Source organism: Dendrobates tinctorius, unplaced genomic scaffold, assembly GCF_039654945.1.
Source record: "Dendrobates tinctorius isolate UK_male_01 unplaced genomic scaffold, ASM3965494v1 ptg000008l, whole genome shotgun sequence".
Classification (NCBI taxonomy): Eukaryota; Metazoa; Chordata; class Amphibia; order Anura; family Dendrobatidae; genus Dendrobates; species Dendrobates tinctorius.
The window spans coordinates 65499900-65514943 of NW_027361676.1; the positions used below are offsets into that span (position 1 = coordinate 65499900).

The following is a 15044-nucleotide window of genomic DNA, read 5'->3' on the forward strand; positions in this document are numbered from 1 at the left end:
GCAATGTGTGCATCTGTTCTGTAGCTGGCATGGTTGAGGTTTCCCAGGTGGAGTCGAATTTAACCGTAGGCTCCACTCCTGGTGGTGCCCTTCTGGACATTCCTTTAAGGTTCAGCTTTGCAACCATACTGCCCACGTAAAACAAACACTTTGCCTTCATGAACGCTGTTTGGAGGGTCATGACTCGTGGGAATAACTCCGCCCAATCAGTTAACCTGCTAGAGAGATCCTTCGTTGCTCCCAAGCATGACATCACACTCCCTAGGAAGAAGGTAATGCCACTGTGGCGACCGTACTCCTGGGTGCGACACAAGTGCACTGATGCCCAGCCACTGCTCGATGAATCTGCTGGTACATTGACCCAGACCACTACATTCCCCTCGCACGCTACACAACCTGAATCTGACCCTGATGAAACTCAGGTTACCCTTCCCATATACAGTTCCATCTTACACGGTGACAAAGAGGAAGCTGCAGATGAAAGTGCAGGTTCGGCCCACCCGCCATCAGACACACCACCGTACTATCAGGGGCCCTGTGCCAGTGCCGTCGCCAACGAGTGGGCCCCCCCTGCTTGCCCAGGATCACAGCACTTGCAAAGTTGAAATACTGTGCAGTGAGATGGAAGATGGGGACGACGAGGAGTCCAGACAAGTACAGGGATTCCCTAGCGAGGAGACTTATTTGATTGTTTTCAATGTTGGGACAGCAATTTTTGGGGAGCACTATACTCTGGAGAATGATAGATGGGGCCCACCATACACTGGAACATTCCAAAGGTGGACATCAGACACTGGAGCAGCATTTACAGGGCCCATTATACACTAGAGCATTAGAAATGGGGCCCATTATGTTTGGAGCATTATTTGGGCCCATAAGACAGTGGAGCTTCATCCATGGGGACCAACATATACTGTAGCATTATGTGGAGCTCATCATATACTGTTTCAAACATTATATGGGACCAATGATTCTGTATGGAGAAATAGATGGGCCTCGTCATGAGATGTAAAAAGTGAGGTATTTTTCATTGTACTATACCGCTATTTCTCTGCCGTATCGGAGCATGATGAGTTGTGGTATGTGTTAAAGGGGCGCTCTTTCGCCCAGGGCACATGAAAACCTGGAGCCAGCCCTCCCCCCCACAGTCTGTAGCCAAATAACCCCCATTTTTCAGTGCGTAACTTGTATTATGAAGTTAATTAAGGTTGACAAGCTTAAGTAAGAAGAATTGATGCTTTTGGCATTCAAATGGGCACTGTTGGTGTGTTTCCTGTCCTCCTCTCACTGCCGACTTTTATTCCCCATTGACTTACATTGGGTTTCGTGTTTCGGGACGACCCCGACTTTTCCCTATAATCGGACGATCTTGCTCGACCCGACTTTTGGAAAAGTCGGGTTTCACGAAACGAAACGCGACCCTAAAAAAACAAAAGTCGCTCAACTCTAATGAGCAGTATATATCAAGACTCAAAGAGAGCCATCATGATGTATCCTATAGAAAAAGTCTGCAATGTAGGCTAGAATAGGTCACAAGTAGATGAGCCACAGGCATGTAACTAATGTTAAATAGACCTACTAATAGAAATCTTGCAGTTATGCTGCATGGATGCCATGGCTTCAGAAAGGGTTACCTTCAGTGAGCAGCAGACAATTTAAATTTAAAAAAGCTACAAATCTGCAACATGTGCATAGGCTTTTTGGGCAGTTTGGTTACGTTAAACAGCAGGCCGATGTGAACATGAAGTACCAAAGCACAACTCAAATGTCCTTTTCAGCTGAATGGCCTGCTCAGATTATACACATCAATTCTCTGGTTCTGGAAATTGTACAGTAAGAGCCCTTTAGCTTTATGGGCCACAAGACAAATTGTTTTGAAAATACTTTTGTCTCAGGACAATATTGCTTCAAGAGTATTAACCCCGTAAATGAAAAACAGTCAGCAGTAAATAATGGTCCATCAGCCGTCATCTTCTGTGATTGGGGACTAGGAAGATTAAAACTGCATAACTAATCAGACAACTTCATGAGTTATATTTACAGCCAATTGTTATGATCTTAAGGGAAAAGCTCTTCTATCATTTAGTGCAAAACCACAACTTGTAATTAATCCAGCTTGATTTTCTGTCAATGAATTCACTTTATTGGAATTTTCTTGGATCGGAGAAGTGCTTGAATGTTTACTTACTAATTACTTTTCAAGCCACTTGTTACAATTAAATACAAGTAATTACTTATACAGTAGTGGCACAAAAACATCTGTGGTAAACACTGATCTGTTTTGAGTAGATATTTATACATTGTAGAAAAGTATATTAGAAAGGCATTTTATCTTCATGTTAGCTTCCCATTACATCCATCTTCCAGCTCAGCCAAATGTTTAGATACCTTTTGCTTCTAACTGATGACCAAGTAGATCTTTGATGAATTCTGCATACGGTATCCTAGTGATAGCGGAGGTAGAGGCTCCGCTCCAGAGTGTTATAAGAGGACAGACGCATCAACGTACTGATGTCATAAACGAGACACTCCTTAGTTTGTCTGTATCTCCTGCTTCTGTCTGCAGGGTTTGGACATTTAAGTACAGTCAGACGACTGTATAAATCGGACTGAGATCAAACTGCAATGAACGTATCGGCCGATAGGTCTTCCAAGTTGAGTCTGTCAGCATCATAGAAATATACAGGGTGGACCATTTATAAGGTTAGACCTGTGTGGGCCATTTATATGGATACACCTAAATTAAATGGGAATGGTTGGTGATATCAACTTCCTGTTTGTGGCATATTAGTATATGGGAGGGGGAAAACTTTTCAAGATGGGTGGTGACCATGGCGGCCATTTTGAAGTCGGCCCACCCAGGTGTATCTATATAAATGGCCCACCCAGATGTATCCATATAAATGGCCCACCCTGTATAAAGCTGTCTCGCACGGCTTGAGAGACTCGCTAATCAGACCATGCACTGCAGACCAGTCTCAATCTGATTTATATGGTTATCTGATTGCGCCCTTAGATAAAAATGTAAAAATATGAACTGGAATGTAAATTGGCAAGCACTGCTTCTGATCAGCGTTAAAATAATTATTGCCAGTCAGACAGCTGCGGTTCCCATGCTGTGACCAGAGGTAAAAAGTTTACCACTGGTCATGGGGGTCAGCTGATGGGACTACTGCTCCCATCAGCTGCTGCCTTCTGCTGCTAATAACAGTGAGAGCAGGAGCGGCTGATGGCAGCATTCATCAGCCGACACCTACGCTCTAAATAAATAATTAAAAAAAACGGCATGAGGTCACCCCCATTTTTGACAACCAGCCTTGCTAAAGCAGACAGCTGGAGGATTGTATTCTCTGGCTGGTGAGGGGCCATAGATATTGGGCTCCCGAGTCTGAAAATAGCAGCCCACAGCTGCCCAGAAAAGGCACATTAGATGTGCTAAGTCTGGTGCTTTCCATGGCTCTTCGCATTTGCCTAATACCGGTAATTTGGACCAAAGGTGTTCAGAAATGGACTCCAGGATCGAAGAGTTTTAATAGTGATATATTTGTCAATGCATTTCAAAATATACCACTTCTTCATCCGGACAAGCCACCTTGCCAGTAAAAAACAGATTCTGACCCTGCTGTTCTGTTAGGTTCTATATGACCCGAAATGAAATTTGAGACCCAGCATATTATTTATTATGCGGATCTGAAACTTGTGATTAACCCCTTAACGACCGCCGATACGCCTTTTAACGGCGGTAATTAAGGGTACTTAAACCACAGCGCTGTTAATTCACGGCGCTGTGATTTAAGTGAATAGCGCCCCCCAGTGTCGGATTTTCTCCGGGGTCTCGGCTGCCAGGGGTAGCCGAGACCCCAGAGAACATGAATCGGTCGGTTTTTACCGACCCCCGCTTTTGCGATCGCCGTTATTAACCCTATAACGGCGACCGCAAAAAAAAAAAAAGCAGCGATTTTACATTTAATTTCTCTTTCCTCTGATGTGATCGCACATCAGAGGATAGAGAAATAGGGTCCCCGATCCCCCCAGTCCCCTCCCGGTACCTCTCCCTTGTCCTCCGTCCCCTCCCGGTGGTCCCGCGCCCGCCGGCGTCATCCGATGGCGTCATCTTGAAAATGGCGGGCGCATGCGCAGTGCGCCCGCCGGGAATCTGCTGGCTCCGGCTGGCAGATTCCATTCATTATTTTGATCACTATGATAAACGATCATAGTGATCAAAATAATAAAAATAGTACATAACCCCCCCGTTTATCACCCCCTTATATAGGCACACATAATGAAATAAAAAAAATATTTTTTTTTTCAGTTTTCCATAAGGGTTAGGGTTAGGGTTAGGCTAGGGTTAGGGTTAGGGTTAGGCTAGGGTTAGGGTTAGGGTTAGGCTAGGGTTAGGGTTAGGCTAGGGTTAGGGTTAGGGTTAGGCTAGGGTTAGGGTTAAGCTAGGGTTAGGCTAGGGTTAGGCTAGGCTTAGGCTAGGGTTAGGCTAGGGTTAGGGTTAGGGTTAGGGTTAGGCTAGGGTTAGGGTTAGGCTAGGGTTAGGGTTAGGCTAGGGTTAGGGTTAGGCTAGGGTTAGGGTTAGGCTAGGGTTAGGGTTAGGCTAGGGTTAGGGTTAGGCTAGGGTTAGGGTTAGGCTAGGGTTAGGCTAGGGTTAGGGTTAGGCTAGGGTTAGGGTTAGGGTTAGGCTAGGGTTAGGGTTAGGCTAGGGTTAGGGTTAGGCTAGGGTTAGGGTTAGGCTAGGGTTAAGGGTTAGGGTTGGGCTAGGGTTAGGGCTTGGGTTGGGCTAGGGTTGGGCTAGGGTTAGGGCGAACTATGATTAGGGTTAGGATTAGGGATTAGGGTTAGGATTAGGGTTAGGGGTGTGTTGGGGTTAGGGTTGGAGCAAGAATTGAGGGGTTTCCACTATTTACCAACTCTGGGGGTCTAAAAATTGGGGTCTAAAAAATCACTTTTGTGGAAATAAAAAAGACTTTTTATTTTCACGGCTCTGCGTTTATAAACTTCTGTGACGCGCTTGGGGGTTCAAAGTGCTCACCACACATCTAGATAAGTTCCTTAGGGGGTCTAATTTCCAAAATGGGGTCACTTGTGGGGGGTTTCCACTGTTTAGGCCCATCAGGGGCTCTGCAAACGCAACATGATGCCCGCAGACCATTCCATCAAAGTCTGCATTCCAAAATGGCACTCCTTCCCTTCCGAGCTCTCCCATGCGCCCAAACAGTGGATCCCCCCCACATATGGGGTATCAGTGTACTCAGGACAAATCGAATAATAACTGTGGGGGTATGATTTCTCCTGTTACCCTTGTAAAAATAAAAATTTGGGCGCAAAAAGATCATTTTTGTGGAAAAAAAATGGATTTCTTATTTTCACGGCTCTACGTTATAACCTTCTGTGAAGCACTTGAATGTTCAAAGTGCTCACCACACATCTAGATAAGTTCCTTCATGGGTATAGTTTCCAAAATGGAGTCACTTGTTGGGAGTTTCCACTGTTTAGGCCCGTCAGGGGCTCTGCAAACGCAACATGATGCCCGCAGACCATTCCATCAAAGTCTGCATTCCAAAATGGCACTCCTTCCCTTCCAAGCTCTCCCATGCACCCAAACAGTGGTTCCTCCCCACATATGGGGTATCAGCGTACTCACGACAAATCGCATAATAACTGTGGGGGTATAATTTCTCCTGTTACCCTTGTAAAAATAAAAATTTGGGGGTGAAAAGATTATTTTTGTGGAAAAAAAAATGGATTTCTTATTTTCACGGCTCTACGTTATAAACTTCTGTGAAGCACTTGAAGGTTCAAAGTGCTCACCACACATCTAGATAAGCTCCTTCATGGGTCTAGTTTCCAAAATGGAGTCACTTGTTGGGGGTTTCCACTGTTTAGGCCCATCAGGGGCTCTGCAAACGCAACATGATGCCCGCAGACCATTCCATCAAAGTCTGCATTCCAAAATGGCACTCCTTCCCTTCCAAGCTCTCCCATGCACCCAAACAGTGGTTCCTCCCCACATATGGGGTATCAGCGTACTCAGGACAAATCGCATAATAACTGTGGGGGTATGATTTCTCCTGTTACCCTTGTAAAAATAAAAATTTGGGGGCGAAAAGATCATTTTTGTGGAAAAAAAAATGGATTTCTTATTTTCACGGCTCTACGTTATAAACTTCTGTGAAGCACTTGAAGGTTCAAAGTGCTCACCACACATCTAGATAAGTTCCTTAATGGGTCTAGTTTCCAAAATGGGGTCACTTGTTGGAGTTTTCCACTGTTTAGGCACATTAAGGGCTCTGCAAACGCAACATGGCATCCGATCTTAATTCCAGCCAATTCTGCGTTGAAAAAGTCAAACGGTGCTCCATCCATTGCGAGCTCTGCCGTGTGCTGAAAAAGGGGTTTACCCCCACATATGGGGCATCGGCATATTCAGGAGAAATTGTACAACAAATTTTGTGGTTGATTTTCTCTTTTAACACTTGTGAAAATAAAAAAAATTGGTTTTGAAGTAATTTTTTTCCAAAAAAAAGTTAAATGTTAATTTTTTCCATCCACATTGCTTTCGTTCCTGTGAAGCACTTAAAGGGTTAATAAACTTCTTGAATGTGGTTTTGAGCACCTTGAGGGGTCTAGTTTTTAGAATGGTGCCACTTTTGGGTATTTTCTGTCATGTACACCCCTCAAAATGACTTTAAATATGATGTGGTCCCTAAAAAAAATGGCTTTGTAAATTTTGTTGTAAAAATGAGAAATCGCTGGTCAACTTTTAACCCTTATAACTTCCTAACAAAAAAAAATTTTGCATCCAAAATTGTGCTGATGTAAAGTAGACATGTGGGAAATGTTATTTATTAAGAAATTTATGTGACACATCTTTCTGATTTAAGGGCATAAAAATTTAAAGTTTTAAAATTGCAAAATTTTAAAATTTTTTGCCATATTTCTGTTTTTTTCATAAATAAACACAAGACTTATCGAAGAAATTTTACCACGAACATGAAGTACAATATGTCACGAAAAAACAATCTCAGAATCAGCAGGATCCATTAAAGCGTTCCAGAGTTATAACCTCATAAAGGGACAGTGGTCAGAATTGTAAAAATTGGCCCAGTCATTAAGCTGCAAACTGGCTCTGTCGCTAAGGGGTTAATTGACTTTTCCTCATTTGAGGGGTTCTTACTATGAGTGTTGATTTTTTTTTTGTTTACTTTTTTGGCTACACGCTAATTGTTACACTTATACTGTTCGGGTCAATATAGCCCGATAACAGGTTACTAATTATTTCTTCCTGCAAAATGTATTTGTTTTCCTGTGTACTTCATCTCATTATTCAAAAGGGTGGAGGTTTCACTGTTCTTATCAGTGAGCAAGTACTTATCCAGTCATTTCCCTTTCAATTCTGCGAGAGAGGACACAAGTGATTTCACAACAAGTTTATGGTGATAAATAGATCAAATTAGATGTGACAGCTCCAAATGCTTATATTGGTTTACTTCTTTTAGCAGGAGTATACAAATCTTATGGTGAATAGTGTTGAGCATTCCGATACCGCAAGTATCGGGTATCGGCCGATACTTGCTGTATCGGAATTCCGATACCGACATCCGATATTTTTTCAATATCGGGCATCGGAATCGGAAGTTCAAAGTTGATTGACAGCCGAAATGACGTCATCATGATGCGCGGTGTGTGCGCATCATGATGCGCCATCATTTCGGGCCTTCTGGGGGTCTCTGCCGGCCTGCCGGGGGGCTGTGCCGGCCTGCCAGGGGGCTGTGTGGATTGCCCGGGGTCTGTACCGGCCTGCCGGGGGGCTGTGCCGGCCTGCCGGTGGTCTGAGCACCCTGTGGGGGTCTGTACCGGCCTGCCGGGGGGCTGTGCTGATGTCCGGGGGTCTGTGCAGGCATCGTCCGATGGGACTACAAGTCCCATCTGGCGATGCCTGATACCATGACAGTGATTTACACATTAGCCAATGATGGGACAGTAGTAGTCCCATCATCCGGCTAATGTGTTAAATGTTTAAAAAAAAAAAAAAATACTACATACATACTACATACATACTACATGCATGCTACATACATACTACATGCTACATACATACTACATATATACTACATGCATGCTACATACATACTACATACATACTACATGCATGCTACATACATACTACATGCTACATACATGCTACATACATACTACATACATACTACATGCATGCTACATACATACTACATGCTACATACATACTACATGCATGCTACATACTACATGCTACATACATACCACATATATACTACATACATACTACATGCATGCTACATACATACTACATGCTACATACATACTACATGCTACATACATACTACATACATACTACATGCATGCTACATACATACTACATGCTACATACATACCACATATATACTACATACATACTACATGCATGCTACATACATACTACATGCTACATACATACTACATGCTACATACATACTACATATATACTACATGCATGCTACATACATACTACATGCTACATACATACCACATATATACTACATGCTACATACATACTACATGCATGCTACATGCTACATACATACTACATACATACTACATGCATGCTACATACATGCTACATACATACTACATACATACTACATACATACTACATGCATGCTACATGCTACATACATACCACATATATACTACATGCATGCTACATACATGCTACATGCTACATACATACTACATACATACTACATGCTACATACATACCACATATATACTACATACATACTACATACATGCTACATACATACTACATGCATGCTATATACAATACATTCATACAATACATACATAGACATACAGTACATATAACATAGAGTAACATACTTACCAATACTTGACACATTGTTCCCCGAAGCCATTGTCGTCTACGGAATAAATATTAACATAACAAACCACAAAAATACTCACCCATGATCCGAAGCAGTCCACGAGTGTGTCCCACGACGATCTTGGGTAGAGAACTGCAGCATCAGCTGATGCTGCCGCTCTCTACGGGCTGCAGGAATCCAATGACGGAAGGTAGGTATCCTTCCGCACTGTATTCCTCCGCCACTTAAAAAAAAAATCCCTAGTCTCACTTTATGGTAAAAGCTGTCCCACACAGCTTTTACCATAAAGTGAGACTAAGGACTTTTTTTTTTTAAGTGGCGGAGGAATACAGTGTGGAAGGATACCTACCTTCCGTCATTGGATTCCTGCAGCCCGTAGAGAGCGGCAGCATCAGCTGATGCTGCAGTTCTCTACCCAAGATCGTCGTGGGACACACTCGTGGACTGCTTCGGATCATGGGTGAGTATTTTTGTGGTTTGTTATGTTAATATTTATTCCGTAGATGACAATGGCTTCAGGGAACAATGTGACAAGTATTGGTAAGTATGTTACTCTATGTTATATGTACTGTATGTCTATGTATGTATTGTATGAATGTATTGTATGTAGCATGCATGTAGTATGTATGTAGTATGTATGTAGCATGTAGTATGTATGTAGCATGCATGTAGTATGTATGTAGCATGCATGTAGCATGTAGTATGTATGTAGCATGCATGTAGTATATATGTAGTATGTATGTAGTATGTATGTAGTATATATGTAGCATGTAGTATGTATGTAGCATGCATGTAGTATGTATGTAGTATGTATGTAGCATGTAGTATGTATGTAGCATGCATGTAGTATATATGTAGTATGTATGTAGTATATATGTAGCATGTAGTATGTATGTAGCATGCATGTAGTATGTACTGTATGTAGTATGTATGTAGCATGTAGTATGTATGTAGCATGCATGTAGTATATATGTAGTATGTATGTAGTATGTATGTAGTATGTATGTAGCATGCATGCAGTATGTATGTAGCATGCATGTAGTATATATGTAGTATGTATGTAGTATGTATGTAGCATGTAGTATGTATGATGCATATATGTTGTATGTAGTATGTATGTAGCATGTAGTATGTATGATGCATATATGTAGTATGTATGTAGTATGTATGTAGTATGTATGTAGCATGCATGTAGTATATATGTAGTATGTATGTAGTATGTATGTAGCATGTAGCATGTATGTAGCATGCATGTAGTTTATATGTAGTATGTAGTATGTATGTAGCATGTAGTATGTATGTAGCATGCATGTAGTATATATGTACTATGTATGTAGCATGTAGTATGTATGTAGCATGCATGTAGTATGTATGTATGTAGTATTTTTTTTTTTTTTTTTTTTTTACATTTAACACATTAGCCGGATGATGGGACTACTACTGTCCCATCATTGGCTAATGTGTCAATCACTGTCATGGTAGCAGGCATCGCCCGATGTGACTTGTAGTCCCATCGGACGATGCCTGCACAGACCCCGGACATCAGCACAGCCCCCCGGCAGGCCGGCACAGCCCCCCGGCAGGCCGGTACAGACCCCCACAGGGTGCACAGACCCCGGGCAGTCCGCACAGCCCACCGGCAGGCCGGCACAGACCCCCGACAGGCCGGCACAGACCCCCGGAAGGCCCGTACAGACCCCCGAGAGGCTGTACAAGGGCAGGAAAGGGTTTTTCCAATTCCGATACCGGAAGTCTCATAGACTTGAATGGGACTTCCTGTATCGGCATCGGCGATACCGATACTTTTTTAAAGATCGGCCGATCCATTCCGATCCGATATTTTGAAGTATCGGACGGTATCGCTCAACTCTAATGGTGAATCAACTAAAAGTTTGTGGAATTCCAAAACCGGTCGCCACATATTTAGAGCTACAATGTATCTTGAAAGGTTTCATGAGATATATAGAGTGTTCGATAATAAAACAGATCAAAATGAAAGAAGAGCTAAAGATAAACTAGCCCCTATTAGAAATGTTTGGAATAAATGGGTAGAGATTCTACCAAAATTATATAATATTGGTGAAGCTGTAACTGTAGATGAACAACTGGTGGCATTCAGAGGTAGGTGACCGTTCAGACAATACATACAGAGTAAGCCAGCAAAGTACGGCATCAAGATATGGACACTTTGTGACATCAAAAGTTCATACGTTGTAAATGCTCAAATGTATACAGGAATAAACCCTGGAGAAAGAGCTGAAAAAAATCAGGGTAAGCGAGTTGTTCTCGATTTGACTCATGGACTAAAAGAACAAAATGTCACATGTGATAACTTTTTCACATGCTACCAACTGGGCCAGATGTTGCGAAAAATACAGCTTACCATGCTGGGTGATATAAGGAAAAACAAGCCACAACTGCAGCAAAGTATCCTTAGTAAAAAAGATGTGTATAGTTCTACTTTTTACTTTACTAGAGATAAAACAATTGTGTCTTACGTTCCGCAAAAAAAATAAACATGTAATTCTAATGAGCAAAATGCACCATGACAATGCAATAAGTAATAGAGAAGAAAAAAAGCTGGACATTATTGGATTATAATGCCACAAAAGGGACAGTTGATACACTAGATCAAGCAATATCAACATACACATGCAAATGCAAAACTAATCGTTGGCCAATGATAAAATTTTACAACATTCTGGATGTTTTGGCATGCAACGCATTTGTTTTATGGAGAGAAATCGACCCTAATTGGAACTGAAATAAACTGCATAAAAGAAGAATTTTTATTGAAGAATTAGGAAAATCCCTAGTTAGGTCGTATATCAAAGCCAGAAAAGTAAACCCTAGAAGTGAAGGAGCAGCAGCCATTGTGAAGAATGTCCAGCAGCATGCTCAAGAAAGAGACTCCACGGCCTCCACCAGCACAGCTACCAGCTAAAAAAGGAAGAGATGTAGCTTCTGTCCATCTTCTTGTGACAATAAAACAAATCTGACATGTGCTGGGTAGAGATGAGCGACTTTGCCTTTTTTCGGGTCGAGTCGGGTTTCATGAAACCAGACTTTCGTGAATGTTGGGTCGAATGAAATCGGGAAAAGTCGGAGGCCGACTGAAACCCGAAACCCTCCGTATAGGTATTTACAGAGTGTCACACACACACGCTGACTAGGTATAAAAGTGACTGTAATGCGAACGGCAGATATACAATACTGTTGGAGAATCGGACAGCTCTATACGATGTGTGTATGTAAAATTGTCAAGCTCCGTGTATTTGTATACGGACTGACACGCTGTCTCTGTCTAGTTTTGACCGTGATCAAACAGCAGATATACGAAACTGTTTGAAAAACGAACAGGATTCTAAGGTGTAGGTCTGGAAAAGCGGAAAAACTCCTCGGCTTTTTTTTCCAGAGTCACACACAGGTAGATTCTATTTGTCCATGCTAGAAGACGGTACACGGTAGTGTGTGAGGAGCGTACAACGCTGTACAGTGTTTGCATGTAAAATTGTCAAGCTCCGTGTATTTGTATATGGACTGACACACACTGTCTCTGTCTAGTTTTGACCATTATCAAACAGCAGATATACGAAACTGTTTGAAAAATGGACAGGACTCTAAGGTGTAGGTCTGGAAAAACGGAAAAACTCCTCGGCTTTTTTTTCCAGAGTCACACACAGGTAGCTTCTATTTGTCTGTGCTAGAAGGCGGTACACGGTAGTGTGTGAGGAGCGTACAACGCTGTACGGTGTGTATGTAAAATTGTCAAGCTCCGTGTATTTGAATACAGACTGACACACGCTGTCTCTGTTTAGTTTTGACCATTATCAAACAGCAGATATACGAAACTGTTTGAAAAACGGACAGGACTCTAAGGTGTAGGTCTGGAAAAACGGAAAAACTCCTCGGCTTCTTTTTCCAGAGTCACACACAGGTAGCTTCTATTTGTCCATGCTAGATGGTGGTACACGGTAGTGTGTGAGGAGCGTACAACGCTGTACGGTGTGTGTATGTAAAATTGTCAAGCTCAGTGTATTTGTATAAGGACTGACACACGCTGTCTCTGTCTAGTTTTGACCGTGATCAAACAGCAGATATACGAAACTGTTTGAAAAACGGACAGGACTCTAAGGTGTAGGTCTGGAAAAATGGAAAAACTCCTCGGCTTTTTCTTCCAGAGTCACACCCAGATAGCTTCTATTTGTCCGTGATACCAGCCGGTACACGGTAGTGTGTGAGGAGCGTACACCGCTAGACGGTGTGTGAAAAATGAACGCTCAGTGACTCACTAGGACAAAATAATAAAATTTGGAGTGCTTTGAAAAAAGCAGTTTGAACAGCAGTGTGCACACAGCAATGCAGCTAGCAGGTAGCCTTAAAAGGCAGCCTAATCACCACCAGCGCTGCTGCACACAACAAAAATCCTCCCCTTTCACTGCACACTAACTGTACAGTGAAAAGCGCTATCAGCAGAAGCAGTTTTTTTTTCTTCTTCCCTGCCTAACGCTCTCCCTGTTCAGAATCAGCAGCAGCACCTCTCCCTATTGTAAGATCGGCAGAAGTAAGATGGCGGTCGGCGTTCACAGCCTTTTATACCCACTGTGACGCCACACAAAGCCAGCCAATCACTTCAATGCCCTTCTCTAAGATGGTGCTGGCCGCTGCGCATGTCATCGCGCTGCCCACAGTGTGCATCCTCTATCATTGGGTGAGAAAAGGCGCTGAAAGCATAATTGGAAATGCGACTTTGGCACGCTGATCAGCGACCTCATGGCGGACCTCACGCTAGGGTCGGGTTTCGATCAGCGAAACCCAACTTTGGCGAAAGTCGGTGAATTTTTAATCTGACCGACCTGTTTCGCTCAACTCTAGTGCTAGGTGCGCAAAATATCTATGTAAACGACATGTGTTTTTTTGTTGTGTTCAATGTAAAAACGCATTAACCTGTTCAACCTCTTTAGAGATAAAAAAAGAAAAACTGAAATTTTCATTATTTTTCATTTTTGTTTTATAAAATATATTAACACAAAGTTATATTTAGTTAGATTTCATGTTATAGTAACAGAAATCTAAAGCATGTTTGTTATTTGTGTGCAGAATGCTATAAAGCGAATATAAACAGCATGTGCAACCATTTTTTGAAAAAGATAGATAAAAGTTAAGTTTAAATTTCATTTTTCATTTGTTTATGATCAACCATGTTCACATACAGTTTAATAATGAAATAGGTATTCAAATAAAACACTTACAGTAGCTAAAATCAACATTTTAATAGGTCGGGTCATATTGACCCAAGACAGTACAAGAATATAGTAAATGCGATCAAAACAGCAGGTAGACAACTCATTCAAAATAAGGCGCCAAATAGGTGCAAGGTCTTGGTCCAAATTACCGGTATGGTCAGCATCGCAGAGGAAAACCCCAAAACTCCTTTTACCCATGTTTTGACTTTTCTTTGAGGGTCTGCTGCTGATTTAAAAAAAAAAACATATTTTAAAGTTGTAGTAAAACCACCGTACCATGTGAGCAATTCTCTTTTGTTTTTCCCTTGTGTCATTGGATAAGACCCTATTCGTGCTATTTTTTTTCCCCAGCATTTTCTACTTAAATAGACTCTCTTAAGCTATGTGCACATGATGAGTTTTTGGTGCATTTTGGTTGATGCATATTTACACTGAGTCAAAGTGGGTGGGATATAAGAAATCTCATGCTCACTGTACTTTTTTTTATTACCCAGTGTAAAGTGACCTGTGATGCGTGTTTCGTGTCAATTTCTCTTGTGAGTATGTTGAGTTTTACGTGTATTTAGTAGATTTTCAAAGCACAAACAAATCAAGAATGCATGTAATCTGCACCTGACTCTATCAATAAAGTTTTGCCAAAGCCAAATACCAGGCAGTATCAAAACCCAAAAAACAAAGCAGCTTTGTTTAAACCATGGCATACCAAACATATTGTGCTTCTTCACTGCTGTCATACAATTTCCCAGCCACATCCTCCTATAAATCCTAGTGCAAGAACTAAGCATGGTCTACCAAAAAAGTGACGTGAAACTACAGGCTGTAACCCTAGAAAGGGAATTATAGACATCACATTTTGGACCACTAAGTGGTGAGTGATCTATATGGAAAT

The 15044-nt window shown here is 41.9% G+C and overlaps 1 pseudogene; it reads left to right on the forward strand.

Moving 5' to 3' along the window:
• The window catches only part of LOC141089349 (uncharacterized), a 79179-nt pseudogene that overhangs the window by 36329 nt on the left and 27806 nt on the right, over positions 1 to 15044 (forward strand).